General features: G+C 43.3%; 1 protein-coding gene and 1 long non-coding RNA gene across 3 annotated transcripts in view; both read left to right on the top strand.

Annotated features, from left to right (window-relative positions):
- Positions 1–16,398, top strand: part of LOC148646821 (NLR family CARD domain-containing protein 3-like) — a 231,538-nt gene that overhangs the window by 77,415 nt on the left and 137,725 nt on the right. The window lies entirely within an intron of this gene.
- On the top strand, positions 89–1,273 carry LOC148646822 (uncharacterized). The gene is made up of 3 exons (XR_015927658.1): positions 89–186; positions 294–408; positions 974–1,273. It is a non-coding gene; the product is annotated as an uncharacterized LOC148646822 (long non-coding RNA).

Here is a 16,398-nt window from a genome sequence, read left to right as displayed (position 1 = left end):
AGAAGCAGTAGAACACCTAATCAGGAAAGTGCATACGAAAAGGTCTCTATCAAACTGTCTTCAATTATGCAACAATGATCTGTAGATAACATTGGAAAAATCAGTCTATTTGGCATGTTTATTATAGCTCCTCTCCAGGACATGTGCCTGATGTGTGGAGAAACACCAGTGCGGCAGACAAACTGGGTAAGTGAACATCATCTCTATCTGTATGTGTAATGTAAGCACATAATAACAAAACATGCCAGTGAAAGGTGATAGCTGAACTGATATAAGGTTTACTGTCCGTGTAGATTCAGTGTGACAGTTGTGAAAACTGGTTCCATGAATTGTGCATCTCAAAAGAAGAGTATGAAAGCGCAAAGAATGAAGTAACATGGATATGTACATTTTGCCAACCCCAGTTTGGTGAGTATGCTCTGCATGCAAACTATCACTATGAAAGGGTTTTTTAAGCAGGACATGTAGTTTTAGATTCAGCAGAAACATACAGTAGGATGACATATTTCAGTGGACGTTATAATTGTTTGTTATTGTTAAGAAGTTTGGATTGCAGGCTTGTCTTCTGGCATTAATGGTTCTATAAATTAGAGATAACTTTTCAAAAAACACACCAAAGAAGGCACACATAAAAGATTACTGATAATCTGTGCAATTTATTACATGACACAGGCATCTCAAAGATAGAATTACTGTGTCAGATTAATGATTAGACATGGATGCATCAAATCACTTACTAGGTTTCTTTCCAATAGTATAGAAACAAAGACACAACCATGAACACCTAAAAGAGCTTGCCATTTAGCACAGAAACAATATAACGTCTTGCTGTAAAAACACAAAGTAAGAAAAAAGGAGTTTGATTAAGAGAGATCTGGAAAATTGTGCAAATACCTAGATCTTGATTTGTGACCCATTTATACTCCTTGGATCCTTTGCAGTTCGTAACCCTTCTTACGGTTTTATATTTCAGGCACTGTTGATGAGTGAGCATCCACCCCCTACTCCCGAGCATTACATAAAAGACATGCTGGAAACTCAAGAAGACTGTCAACGTGTTCTCAGCAGAATTCACCCCCAAAAGACACGTAAGTACAAGTTTCAATATCCCCCCAAAAATTTTATCTTGGGTAAGAGTAAACTTTCGTACACTTTGCCAAACAATAATGAAAAACACTAGAACACAAAATCACTAGAAACCATTTGTTATCTATTGCCAGAAACCAAACAAAGTCTGTATGAAAACAGTAAAAAAGTTAATCATGACACAACACAGTCCCTTTTAAATATGATCACTACACACTGTTAACATCACTGTAGTAGTGCAAAGAAATGTAAAACGACAGTATGTCACCATGACATGATTTATGTGAAAGATTTCCAGATAAAATTGTATCCATCCTAGTAAGATAGATTAATCAAGAAATTCCACTCCGTTGTGAGAAAGATCAAAGAAAAATGGCTTCTATCAAATAGAAGTGTATCTAGGGTGATTCCTTTTTATTAGGTTTCCAAAACAGTACTCTATCTACCTTCAGACAGGGCACAGTGCTAAAAGGATTCTAACCGGAACAATAAAACACAATTGCATCATCGAAGTCCGAACCCCACTGGCTTTCAATATCGTACCATGTACATCTCCAGGAGTGGAGACTCATGAAAAAGAACAGCCTAGACACCAAAGTGATACTTTTCTTACAGTAAGGTTAAGGTAGTTGTAGGATGCTGTCTAGATCAATGAACAGATTATGTTAACAATAGCAAGCACGTAGCAGAGCATTTAGGCACACAGCCCCTAAATTGTGGAAATATATGTCAGACCTTTTTAAGGATGCCCCATACCTATAAGCATATTTAACAATGCTGTAGTCTTCTACATCGTCTCTGTAGTCTTCTTTATCCCAAGTGATCTAATTCTTTAGGAGGTGCAGAAACATAGATATCAAGTGGGTAAGTAGACAACCACGTTGCAATTGTTTTTTCTGTGTCTAACCCTTTTTTTTTCTCCACACCATGCCTGCCACTGTTCTCTCTTCGGTGCCTTTGGTTGATATTGAGCTCCGTCCCCCATGACAAGGGATCCTCCTGGATTTCTGAAGCAAGGAACCCAGCCTACAAAACTCAAGATCCTGTACTGCTCAACCCAGTGGATGGGACACACTCAACATTAACATCTAGTCTCACATAATATATGAAATAGAATTCACCGTGTCAATCTGCATGGTTGTGCATGTGAACTGTTTCTAGTAACTATTTGTCATACACAACCAGGACCTGGAGGGGAGGTCAACCATCAGGCCTTGGACCCCCAGAGATTTTTTTTCTCCTTTGGAGTTTTTTGTTTTTCTCTCCTTCGTGCCTGATGGTTACACAGTCACATCATCAAGACTGCATACCACACCTTCATTGTGATTACAGATATAGCTTATTTAAAATGTGAAATTAGGAAAAAACTAAACGAAACATGGGAAATAAAAAGAATGTAAAATCTAAAATTTTCAGATGTTGTGATGAAGCTTTTGACTCATGAATAGCACCCACCTGTCCCAGTGTATTACCTGTAGTGTTATCTTCAGAAACTCATTACAAAATAAAGACAGGGGCCACAGCCACAGTAAGGTTGTATGAGGTTCGGGGGCCTGTCTGGTGTGTAAAACACTTGGTTTCAGCAGAGTGGGTGCTGTATTTGAAATGCTATTGAGCCATGAAGACGACCCACCCGTCCCAGTGTATTACCTGTAGTGTAATCTTCAGAAAATCATAAAAAATTAAAGAAAGGGGCCACAGCTACAGTAAGGTTGTATGAGGTTTGGGGGCCTGTCTGGTGTGTAAAACACTTGGTTTCAGCAGAGTGGGTGCTGTATTTGAAATGCTATTGAGCCATGAAGACGACCCACCTGTCCCAGTGTATTACCTGTAGTGTTATCTTCAGAAACTCATTACAAAATAAAGACAGGGGCCACAGCCACAGTAAGGTTGTATGAGGTTTGGGGGCCTGTCTGGTGTGTAAAACACTTGGTTTCAGCAGAGTGGGTGCTGTATTTGAAATGCTATTGAGCCATGAAGACGACCCACCCGTCCCAGTGTATTACCTGTAGTGTAATCTTCAGAAAATCATAAAAAATTAAAGAAAGGGGCCACAGCTACAGTAAGGTTGTATGAGGTTTGGGGGCCTGTCTGGTGTGTAAAACACTTGGTTTCAGCAGAGTGGGTGCTATATTTGAAATGCTATTGAGCCATGAAGACGACCCACCCGTCCCAGTGTATTACCTGTAGTGTAATCTTCAGAAAATCATAAAAAATTAAAGAAAGGGGCCACAGCTACAGTAAGGTTGTATGAGGTTTGGGGGCCTGTCTGGTGTGTAAAACACTTGGTTTCAGCAGAGTGGGTGCTATATTTGAAATGCTATTGAGCCATGAAGACGACCCACCCGTCCCAGTGTATTACCTGTAGTGTAATCTTCAGAAAATCATAAAAAATTAAAGAAAGGGGCCACAGCTACAGTAAGGTTGTATGAGGTTTGGGGGCCTGTCTGGTGTGTAAAACACTTGGTTTCAGCAGAGTGGGTGCTGTATTTGAAATGCTATTGAGCCATGAAGACGACCCACCCATCCTACCTGTAGTGTTATCTTCAGAAAATCCTAAAAAAATAAAGGTTCCATAACCCAAAACAAAGCTGGGAATAGTCAGATGACCTGCTTAGTGTGCAAAACACTTACCTGCAGCATTGTGGGTGCTGTGGTTTAAATGCTATTGGTTTGTGAACAGAATACCCCTATCCCAGTGCATTGTGCCACATTAAATAAAAGCAAGAGAAAAAGAGATTCAGAACACAAAGCTGTGTCAGTGTTCTGTGTAAAAAGTCGGTATGAACATCATGGGAGCTGTTTTTAATAAGCTGCTGAGTAAAGAATATTTTTATCTTCCTGCTGTCAGTAGTATTGTGAATATAGTTGACCCTTACCTGAATGAAAACAGGACGTAAAGGAAGGGTTTCAGAAATCAAACAAAGCTTTATTCCCGTGCTTACAGTCTGGGTAATTGGAGACTGCGCTGTTCTGCTTCCTATGGTCATATACCGGTTTTTCGCACGAAGCCGTATTGAACAGTATTTCTCGCGTTGTGAACGTGTGCACACAGCGGTCCCCCGGGTTCCAGTTCGTGCGTAATTACGCATCGATGAAAAACCGGAGGTTTTAAAAAAGATAATTAGCTCACTGATAGTTTGATATAAAGGGTGTGGAAATATCCACAAGTCGTGGTCTTTAAAATGCATTTGGTTTGACAGCATTCTGTGCTTCCATCGCGAAGATATGGACAAAAGAATATTCGTGCTTGGTCAAAAAAATGTCATAAAAACGACAAAGTAAAGGCTGAGAAAGCATCCACAATGTATTTTATACACAAAACAAGCATTCTCGCAACTCTAAGAGGTTTCGTGAAAGCGCTACAGGCGTGCCAAAATCGTTTTCGAACTTCGAGCTAACTTTACCCCGGTCAACCTCCCTGGAGAAAAAGGTACATATGAACAGACTGTAGCTGCCTTAGACACTTACTTTACACCCCGGAGAAATGTGGTTTTGGAACGGCATAAATTTAGGCAGAGAACTCTGTCTCAGGACGAATCTGTTGATGCTTTTGTGAATGCACTAAGAGAACTGGCTAAATCGTGTGACTTTGGAGTATTGGAAGCTGACATGTTAAGAGATCACCTTGTGGAAAAATGTGCACATAAGAGACTGCGTGATAAATTGTTGCAGGAGGAAGGGCTGACTTTAGAAAGAGCTCTTACAGTCGCTAGAATTCATGAAGCAGCTCAAGCAGAATCAAGACACCTGACTACCTTCATCACACACAGGGGTTACCGTTTCAGAAAAGTTCCTTTTGGCTTGTCTAGTGCCTCAGAGGCCTATCAGAAGGCTATGGACTCGAAGTTGTGTGCAATGCCTGGTGTTGTATGGTATATGGATGATGTTGTAGTAAATGCGGAAAATGAAGAACAAGTAGAACAGAGGCTCAGGCAAGTATTCCAAAGATTCCAAGACAGTGGCTTAACTTTAAATAAAGATAAGTGTATCTTTGGCCTGAAAGAGATCGAGATACTGGGACATTTGGTCACTGCAGAAGGAATAAAACCAGACCCGAAAAAGGTGACAGCTGTTTGCAGTGCAGACCTGAGAATGTTGCACTTTTGCGCTCGTTCTTAGGCACTTGTGGATTTTTGACTAAATTCATTCCTAATTATGCAGATATATCTGAACCCCTTAGAAAAATAACAAGGAAATGACATAAGTGGGAATGGACATCGGAAACTGAGAAAGACTTTGCCAAGTTGAAAAGAACACTTGAAACTGAACCGTGTCTGGCATACTTATACTAGATGCGCCAACAGTAGTGATCAGTGACGCTAGTCCTGTAGGGCTTGGAGCAGTATTGCTACAAAGACAAGAAGATGGACAGAACAAACCAGTGGCATATGCAAGTCGCTCACTTACCCCAACAGAAAGGCATTACTTGCAAATAGAGCGTGAAGCCTTGGGTTGTGTTTGGGCAGTGGAACATTTTAGGACATATTTATGGGGAGGCAAGTTCACACTTCAAACGGATCATAAACCCCTCATTTATATGTTCAATCCCAAAAGGGCAACATTGTTACCGCCCAGGCTACAAAGACTTGGATTGAGATTACGGCCATATGATTACAAAATTGAACACATAGTAGGGAAAACCAATGTCGCAGACTCATTGTCACGTCTTCCTTTACCAGACACAGAAGACAGTGGTTATGTAGAAACCTATGTTGATAGAGTGCTTTCAATCAGCACTTATGAACTGCATGCACTGACACTTGAGGAACTTAAACAAGCAACAAACGAAGATGCCACATTGAAATTGTTGATGCCCATAGTGGAAAAAGGACAGTGGCCTAATCCAATTCCAGACGAACTGCAGCCATATCACAGGTGTAGGTTGGAGTTATCTACATATGATGGACTGCTTTTAAGAGGACAGAGGATTGTGTTACCGAAAACAAAAATCAGACAAGCATTGAAAATAGCACATGAGACAAATCAGGGTGTGGTTCGTACAAAACAGTACCTGAGAAGCAAATTTTACTGGCCTAGCATGGACAGTGCTGTTGAACGACTAGTCAGAAATTGTTCCACTTGTGTGTTGAATCTGCCATTGCAGGAGGATCAACCTCTCCAACCACTTCAATTACCACCTAGGCCTCGGATAAAATTGGGCATTGACCTGGTAGGTCCCATTCTGAATGAGTACTGTTGTAACAGAAGAAATAAGGTTCTTGATCCCGAGATGAAGTAAAACAGATGAGTTTATTGCATGCAAGGAACAATAAAGCCGAAGTCTTGTTTCCCGCAAGAAACAACAAAACCAAAGTATTGTTCAACGTACTGTTACAAACTTTTGGGTTATATAGTGTTTTCTTCTCCGTTTCTGACGTCACTCGGTCTGATGGTAAAGAGGGGGGTTCATGGTATTTGGCCAGTTTACGATGTTCTGGACAAATGGTCAGTTTAACATTACACCCAGGGGGGTTCCTAGCTTGCATCTGCAATCCTTATCAGTTAACCCCCTTTCCTGCCATAAACCCCAGCTTGTGACTTAGAAGTCTAAACCCCCTACAGAAAGGATTAAATTCAAACCCCGTCTTCACATCTTTCTTCAGTACATATTGACTGTCATAGACTATTATACTTCTTACCCTGAGGCGGTTGTTGTATCAGACATATCTTCAGCCACAGTTATTAGAAACTACCACTAGAGGTAGTAACAGATAATGGCAGGCAATTCATAGGACAGTTGTTTGAATAATTTCTGACTTACTGTGGAATTAAACACATCCATGCATCACCTTCCTATCCGAGAAGTAATGGCAAAATTGAAAGATTTCAAAGATACCTGGAAAGGGCCTTGAGAGCAGCTGCGACAGAAGGAAAAAAATGGAGAGAGGAACTCCCTAAGATTCTGTTGGCTTATAGATCAACACCTCACAGGGCATCTGGAGAAACCCCAGCTAATCTTCTCTTTGGAAGTGATATCCTGACTAAACTACCAAACGTGGAAAAGAAAGAAGAAGAGCCGAGGGATATTCAAAAGACAAAAGATATCCATAGACATCATGAGGAGTACACACACAAAATGAAATTATATGCAGACCAGACACGTCGAGCAAGGGATCACAACTTCAAGGTCGGTGATGTAGTGTTTGTGGCTGGCCTAGACAACGGTAAATTGGATGGCAAGTTCAAAGACACTCGCTATGTGTTATCGAGAAACACCTCTTGTAACTCTTTTGAGTTAGTGAATGTGGAAGATGGCTCAAAAATAATGAGAAATGTAAAACATCTTCGACACGCTCCTCCATTGGATCTTGATTTTGAATCTGCAGAAACAGAAAATGCTGAGAATACAGGACTTTCTGACGTGGAGGAAGTGACGAGTCCTCAGACAGTGGAGAGTACATCCATAGGAGAGCCAGTAACTTTACCCAGAAGTGAAGTAACAACCAGAAGTGGCAGGGTTATCAGGAAACCGGCTCGTTACAGAGACATTAACAAATATAGCTCTCCAAATGTTAAATTGCTCTATTTTGTTTGTTATCTATGTAGATGTTGCTTAGACTGCTAGAAATGAGAAATAGTTGTAAAAAAAGAAAAAGGTTGAATGTGTTGAATAGAAATGGAAGGTTTCACATACATTTTGTTGTAATAGTTAATAACCGTTTACTGTGTGTTGATATAGAATTGTTACAATAGTATGGTAAAGTTATGGACTTTAAAAATAACAATGGGATATAGTATAGTGAGTAGACATCGCGAGACAACAGAACGAGAGAGTAGAAGGCGGGAGAATATATGGTGTAAGGGCATGATCTGTGTAGTTAATAAAATAGTTTAAATAATATAAGAACGGCTCTTTATTAAGATACACAACAGATATAAAGACGCGGTAATGTGTTATATAGTGTTTGATAGTGGTTGCTCGGAGCCTGGGATAATGCTGGCATTTTAGAAACTTTCTACATGCGTGAGAATACTGTGACACAAGGAAAACGAAGGAAAAAGTAATTTCATGAGCACGAATTGTAAATCGTTCCCTCGATATAACTTTTTTTCCTACTGTTGGCCCCTCCCGGGCTCCGTAACAAAGTGTTATCACACTTAAAGTATTTAAACGAATACCTCTCCCACGTATTTATACGTTTTCTGTACTTCGGAGGTATCAGACAGTACGCCGTCTTGTACTCTACCATTTATGTCAGTTAGCTTACGTATGTTTTAAATCCAGTCGAGTCTGTTCCTTCTGTAGCCTTGTGTGAATTTATGTAGTTTTCATATGCATTTTTGTTGTTTTAGAACAGTATGTGAATATAATGTTAATATTAATACATTCAGGTGAAATACAAGTTATATTGTAGTTCAACCAAGGTAAATAAACATAGCAGAAGGGCTTTAGTAGCGTGATGCTAGCTACATTAAGTGACGCTAGCTTGGCAGCACCTTTCAAAATAAAAATACCCTAACCCTGCTTTAGGGAAAAAAAATCCTGCACCAGATAAAGTCACATGTATAGCACAACAACAATTTGTACATCCTTAAAACTGGGTGGAATGTGATACAGAGACGCACAGGTAATAGGAAATTGCCGTTCTTCATTTTTTTTTCTTTCTTGCAATCTCTTTGGTGTTTTTATATCACTTTCTGCTTGCAAACTGACACAGAGCTGTGCTCTTCTAGACAGGAAAAAGTCTAATTCCTGACAAAACAAAAAATTGTGCCTCTCCAAAAGTAGCTCAAATCTATTCTACAGTCCCAAAGCTAATAGAAAACCACTATGGTTTTGACAGATAAGCATCTTTGCAAATGTTGCTGGGGTTTATAAGACCACTTGCTGTTTCCAGACTGGGACCATGCAGTGATGGACAGGGAGTGGTCTCACTCCCCTCCCGACCAAACCAAAATTTGTGTCTCTTCAAAAATACCTCGATCTATTCCACAGACCCATAGCTAATGGAAAATCACCTTGGTTTTGTCAGATAAGTGTCTCTGTCAAAACTGCTGAGGTATGTAGAGCACCTCCTATTACCAGACTGGGACCGTGCAGTGATGAGCAAGGTGTGGTCTCACTCCTGTCATGACCAAAGAAAAATTTGTACCTCTTCAAAAATACCTTAAATTTATTCTACAGACCCACAGCTAATAGAAAATCACCTTGTTTTTGTCACATAGGGTCTCTGTCACAACTGCTGGGGTTGATAAGATCACCCAGACTGGGACCATGCATTGATGCACAGGGAGTGGTCTCACTCCCCTCCCAAACAAACAAAAAATTGTGCCTCTCCAAAAGTAGCTCAAATCTATTCTACAGACCCTCACCTAATAGTACATAACCATGGTTTTGTTATATAAGTGTCTTTGCTAAAGTTGACTTTACCTGGTCCGGGGAATTTTTTTTCTAAAGCAGGGTTGAGGCTTTCATTTCATTTTGAAAGGTGCTGCCAAGCTAGTGTCACTTAATGTAGCTAGCAGTACATTACAATTTGGCAGTAGTGCTACATTAGCAGTAGGCTGCAGTATGTGTCCCAAAAGCCTAATATACTCACAGATTGATTCAGGTCTGTTTCAGGTGGAAATGATAAAAGTATCATTTTGTTATGCCACATTAAGACCATTAACATCGGTCACATTAAGAACCTAGGTCATCCCATGTGTTATATACTGTATGAATTTAATGTTGTACCTCTGGTTATGGTTTCACTTCTGTGTTGATATTCAGGTACACTTTCACTGCTATAGCACCTGAACCTGTCTGACCCCTATGTTGAGTCTCGTGATCCAACTCTTCTCTAACCTTATTCTGACCTTCAGCAGCCCTGCTGTTGTGTTTAGGGTGAGTTATGTCAGTAAGAAGAGAATTGTACCCAGTGCACTTTCTGCTGGGCCAGAGCCAACTCCTCTTCTACAAGAACACAGTCTCAGGCGGAGGGTCTTTAGAGGGAGTAAGAGTTTGAGGGGTTGGTGAAGAGCAGGATCTCACTAGAATTCCTCTAGTAAAACTGGAGATACTGTAATTGTTTGGGGTGCTATACTGTAAGGGTTCTAGTGAATAGAAGCTATATTTTAGTTCAACCAGGTTAAATAAACATGTACTGTGCTCACTGAACTTGAGGGGGTCCGAAACTACGTGTCCCTAGAGTAAAAAGCTGGAGAGCGAGAATCACGACAGCACTATGGAGAGATCCAGAGTGTACGGATCAGCTAGTGAGCTTGGAGGTGTGGGTGAGTTTAAATTCAATAGACAGGGGGAAAAAGGGGAGAGATTATCAGGAAAAAAGAGGAACAGAAGGAACTGGATTAGGATTGGTAAAATGTCTGGAGAGGATGAACATAGTGCAAGGCATCCACATTCATTCTCAAAGAAAAAACACTCAGGATGTGCGGTTGTGTTCCGGCTGCTGTTGTGTTCAGGGTGAGTTATGTTAGTAAGAAGAGAATTGTACCCAGTGCACTTTCTGCTGGGCCAGACCCAACTCCTCTTCTACAAGAGCAGGATAAACACAGTCTCAGGTCTGTAATAGTTAATAACAGAGGGTCTGTAGAGGAGGAGAGTGTTTGAGGGGTTGGTGAAGAGCAGGATGTCTCTAGAATTCCTCCAGTAAAACTGTAGACTCTTGTCTGAAGGTGTTGGTGTGTTTTGACTATGTTACATGTAGGAGTCTGTGTAGAGGGTCTTTCATGTGTAAAACATGTGCAGTGTTGTGTAGTTTTGCGAGGTATGTGATTTGTTTAGTTTCATGATCAATTTCTTTATTCTTTTTATTACTTTTTGTAATAATAATTATATTATTGCTTAATATAATTATTAATTATTTGTTGTGGTGTTACAGTTGTAAGAAAACCGGCTCAGGGACGCCAAATATGTAATCATTCATAGCCGTTCAGGGACGCCATAAATGTAACGTTGCCATAGCCAAAATGTAAATGTAGTGGCTCTCTGAAGGCACCAGTTCTGTAGGGTTTGGGCATTTACTGAGACAATTATTAATTGTAGCAGTAAATCACAAAGTTGATTCTTTTGATGGCTTTAGAATCCAACCATGCGACATAACTCAAACGACGCACACACACAGGTACTAATACACGAGGATACATTTATTAATACATAGAATATGCATGTAAACCTAACAGATCTTATCGAGAGGGTTATCAGAATACAAAAGATATATATTCATTCAGTTACAAAGAGTTACATATATCAAGAGGACATACATTCAGTATATCATTCATTAAGACCGTTTCGTAAATGAACTTGGTTACAACTTCTACATTAGATACTCAAAACAAGTACATAACTCTTAGGAATTAAATTGATATCAACTGGTTGGGATAACAATTGAATTCTTGAGCTGTAATGCATTGAAGTTGAATACTCATCCAATTTCTGGGGATTCAGATCTCCTGCGGGCACAAAGAAACAGTTGCAGGCTGTTGCTGTCCAATCCGCGCTCTCTGGCTCGGTGCCAGGCTGTGCTGTGCGGCTTGCGACGGTGCGCTGCTGATGCTCACTGTCCGGCTAGTTAGTGTTGGCTTTAACTAGCAAAGTTTGTGCACAGGAGAAAAGATGACTGTGGGTCCCAGCAAGTCAGGAAGAGGACCAGTTCGTTCCTGATGAAGAGCTAGTTCTGAATAGTGATTCAGCTGTCCACAGTTCTGACCTGTTTACGAGGCCTGCTGCTGGTGCTAACCTCGGGTGGATCCTCTAGTTACTCTCTGGCAACCTCCGCTCTAGACTCTCAGAACAAAGGAAAGTTCTGGCACTCGGACACACTGGCCGTTCCGTGGTTGTCCGGGCTGAGTCTCAGGATGGTCAGGAGGCGCGCTGCGAGAATGTCCTGCCCTTGGGAGCCTTCTGCTCCTGGGCTGTCCTGCCCTGGAATTCTCCTTTGAATTCCCTTTAGAACAGTCCACAGAATTCTCCACTGAATCTTACTGAATCTTACTGAATCTCTGTGTTGCCTGTTTTTACCTGGAGGAACTTCAGCTCATTGATTGGCTGAAAGTTCCATGGGCATCAGAGTCCCACGTGGGTTACTCGGCCGTACCAGTCCCTGATTGGTTGATCAAGGTGAGATATGAGTCACTTACTCCTGACACTTAGGAATGCAGTCCAGATGTCCAACTGGCACTCCCTAGACAGATAGGCACCAATGGATGACCATTGATCATTGATAGCCAGGCTTAGCTAAGTGCATCCTCCTTTGGGAACCCTAAATCAGCCTGCATGAATAGTTTCTCTGTGGCTGCACCACAGAGATGAACAGAGAAATGGGGCCTCATTTGGGAAGGCTCAGAACACTTAATTCTTTCTTATTAATAAGCCTCGCCGCTACATATCCCCCCTTTTTGAAGGTCACGAGGTCCCGAGGCATTGTTGCCTTCAAAACAAAACAGAGTTAAGTGATGTCCCTTGCCATTAGAACATTAATCTTAAATGTCCACATTACTCCTCGAGAATTCATACCGGAACCAGCATTGGATACAAACAGGATGAATAACATCTGGAGTATGTATAAACACGGTAGGAGACATTATCTCAGTCTAGGAATTACACATCAGGAAGTTCACTGTCTATATCTGATACCTCTGTAGTAGATATTTGGGGAGAAGTCACTTCCTTTCTTTTGACATGCTACCTTTGACTCATTCGTGCTACCCGGAGTACATCTTGATGTGAGAGTACAGCATTCAGAGTACATCCAGTCATGATCCAGCTACCCGGCAGTAGTGTTACAATAACAACAGTTCCTGTTCCCAGCCCCCAGATAAACCACAACACCTGTGCTGGGTATCTGCTAGGGTGGTTTGGAGGTTTGTTCCATTAAAGCAAACTAACTACCTGTACCTCTTCAGGGCTTACTGTTTCTTAGATTTCTATCCAATTCAATAGTGTGGCACCTGAAGGCATCCACGACCTCAAGTTTGGTCTTATATTGTCTGGTTCTAGACAGTACAGTGTTAAGTTCAAGCTGTACTATGGCCTCCTCGGGAACTTGCAGGAAAACTGTTTGATTAGGTAGCTGCATTGTGGTAGCTGTATCATGCCTGTCACAAGTCATGGTGAAAGTTAAATGTGGTGTGCTGACCAGCCATTTACTTCCCACCTGCTCTTCATGGGGTTCATTAACCTCCCTCTGCCCATTAGTAGCTTTACACCCTTCATTGGTGAATCCTTTAGACACAGCCAATGGATAGCTTTGGTAGCCATACCCATCTCAAGATTTGGAACCAAATTCAATCTTGGATTGCCTTCTGGGTGAAATATGAGCGATGGGTTTAATGTCACATACTCCTCTACTGAGAAGAGTGGAATCAAGTGGGTTGGGATTTGTGCCGTGGTTAGACCTGCTACAGTGGCACTAAACTCCCTTAACAGGTCTTGTGTCAACATTCTGGCCTGTTGCACACAAGCATAAACCCACTGTATAACACCAACAATCATGTCCACTGGTTGGGGAATAAGGTTTAACCCTGTTGCATAGGAAGTTGCCTGTAGGGTTTTCCCTAAGCTTTCCAACTTTTGCTGCTGTTGATACAGTCTGTCACTACCCTCTGGCATCTCTGACACCTGCCTTCTTGGGGCAGTCAGGGTGAGAGTGCCAGTAGCACACAAACCTACCAGAAAAAGAAAACGTGCAACAGTGGCGGCAGCAATCAGTCCTCCCAAAACTCTTTTCGGGTGGCTGATCCCAGTCATCTCCTTCTGAGTGACTGTTGCCTTTCTAAGCTGGCGCAGCATGTACATGGTGTCTTTCACAGTATGCCATGTGGCATCTTGGGCACCAACATCCTGGAAATCTGGGGAGATCTGACGCAGCTGCTGATGCTGCTCCTCCTTTTCCAGGGCATCTGCTTTTTCAATTTGTTCATGCCTGTGCTCTAGGAACCCTGCAGGGGGTGGTGCAGCGGTGGAGCATGCCTGACCCTTGGCTGAGTGGCCATCTGGAGCACCTGAGTGATCTGGGATTGTTATCCCATTCTCACTGTTCAGGTCCACCCTGCACACCTCCTGATTGAGGAATCCCTCTATCGGCATGTTTACAATCGTTCGCTGGGCGTGGGTGTAGGACACCTGCTTGCTCCCCCCTTCCCTCGCTAGGGGTTCAGGGAGCTGCCCCAGCAGTGGGATAGCTAGTTCACAGTCTTTGAACTCACTATCACTCACCAGGCCCATGTCAGTGCAGGCAGGGATTCTGATATCCCTCTTTGCGATGTTCTGCACTGGCAGGCGGGTGGCTTGACCATCCAGCTCCAGTCTGGCTGAACCACTGTTGGTCAGACTCAGACTGACAGACTGAGCTGGTGGCTGTAAGAAAACCAGCTCGGCTTTCATTCCCTGTCCCTTCTGGGGGACTGGGTGTGTTGACAACCCTGCCGTTGAGGCAGGAACAATCAGGTCAGTCTCACTCACTACCTGGTAGTTGTGAGAAATAATGTTACCTGACTGCAGGTTCCCTGGGTCACAGCAGAGGGAATTGGCATCTGGGATCAGGTGTGTCCACAGCGCAGTAGTCTCAGCGTCCAGCTGGACCTCCTGTCTAACCTGTGAATGTTGCACCAGGGGCACCTGGCGGTGGCCCTGTGACAGCTGCTCAAGCAGATCCTCACTAATAGAGGACCTCTCAGGGCTAAGGGTGAGGGCTACATCACCGACCTGCTCTCCTGCCATCTGGATCCCTTCCACCACTGCAGGGTGGTGGTCCTGACCCCTCTTGGGTGCCAGGGTGCACAGGGAAAGCTCCTTTTCATCGCCAGGTGGGGAGATCTGCTCCTCTTTAGGGATGTAAAAGGGGTGTGCTTTACCTGGTGGATCAGGCGGCTGCTTGGAGCACCGCTCCTGTGGCAGGGAGGCTGTTGTGACCTCAGCCGGGACACGACTTCCCTGTATATCCGGGGAACAAGAAAATATTTTTATTTCTTGTCCAGAGGGAACAGAAGGAATCTTCACATAGGCTTCTGTGTTCGGTGGGCACTGTGTGAGCACAGTCTGCCTCTTGGCCCCCCTTTCCTTCTGTACAGAAGGCTTAGGAGCCTTGACCTATTTCCACACCTTGCCTTTCTGGTGATCCACCAAAGGTTCCTCTCTGAGTCGCATGCCCTTTTCTTTTTCAACCCGTTTGAGCTTGCCGTGTGACTTCAAACACCTTTCAACCTCAGTGTCAATCAGTGTCTCACTGTGTAAGACATCTCCCATGGCAGCCTTGAGGTAAAAGCTTCTTGCTTTTCCTCTGTGTTTTACTGCCTGCTCTGTGACTTCAGGGGTGGAGTCAGCACTCGCTTGGGAGTGGCTGACCTTATCCAGGCAGGAAACCTTCCACTCAATCAGATAGACTGAGGGAGGGAGAGGGGGCGGGTCTCCGCCTCCTCCAGTGGAGAGTATCAGCTCATTCACGCTTCCGGCAGCCTTGGGGAGCGGTTGTCCCTGTCCTAATAAAGCTTGTTCAAGCCTGGCCAGGCGGGCGGCTACTGAATCCTTTTGTTCAGTTTTATCTAGCCCTTTCCCTCCCCCGGTGTTCTCATGGCACTTAGGACGCTGGGTGCGGTCCAGTGTGAGTGCTTTGGAACAGGGCTTAGCCAGCTCAGGAGCCTGTGCTCCTTCGAGCAGGGGGGAATTAACCCTGCTGGCTCTGACGGCGAACACAGTCGCTTTAACAGCTTTTTGCTCTGAGCGACTTTGGACATCATACTCCCAGGCTTTCTACACGAATCTCTTAATATCAGTCATTTTCATGGTCTGTGCATCTGTATGCATTAAGATAATAATAATAATAATAATAATAATTGCTTACACTTATATAGCGCTTTTCTGGACACTCCACTCAAAGCGCTTTACAGGTAATGGGGTCTCCCCTCCACCACCACCAATGTGCAGCATCCACCTGGATGATGCGACGGCAGCCATAGTGCACCAGAACGCTCCCCACACATCAGCTATCAGTGGGGAGGAGAGCAGAGTAATGTAGCCAATTCATAGAGGGGGATTATTAGGAGGCCATGATGGGGTAAAGGCCAGGGGGGAAATTTGGCCAGGACACCGGGGTTACAGGACACCGGCTTTTCGAGAAGCGCCCTGGGATTTTTAATGACCACAGAGAGTCAGGACCTCGGTTTTACGTCTCATCCGAAGGACGGCGCCTGTTTACAGTATAGTGTCCCCGTCACTATACCGGGGCATTAGGACCCACATGAGCCGCAGGGTGAGCGCCCCCTGCTGGCCCCACTAACACCTCTTCCAGCAGCAACCTTAGTTTTTCCCAGGAGGTCTCCCATCCAGGTACTGACCAGGCTCACACCTGCTTAGCTTCAGTGGGTTGC

This window comes from Lepisosteus platostomus, chromosome 16, assembly GCF_059453375.1.
Source record: "Lepisosteus platostomus isolate fLepPlt1 chromosome 16, fLepPlt1.hap1, whole genome shotgun sequence".
Lineage (NCBI taxonomy): Eukaryota > Metazoa > Chordata > Actinopteri > Semionotiformes > Lepisosteidae > Lepisosteus > Lepisosteus platostomus.
Note: the sequence above shows the minus strand (reverse complement) of the source record. Positions and strands in the feature narration are given on the sequence as shown.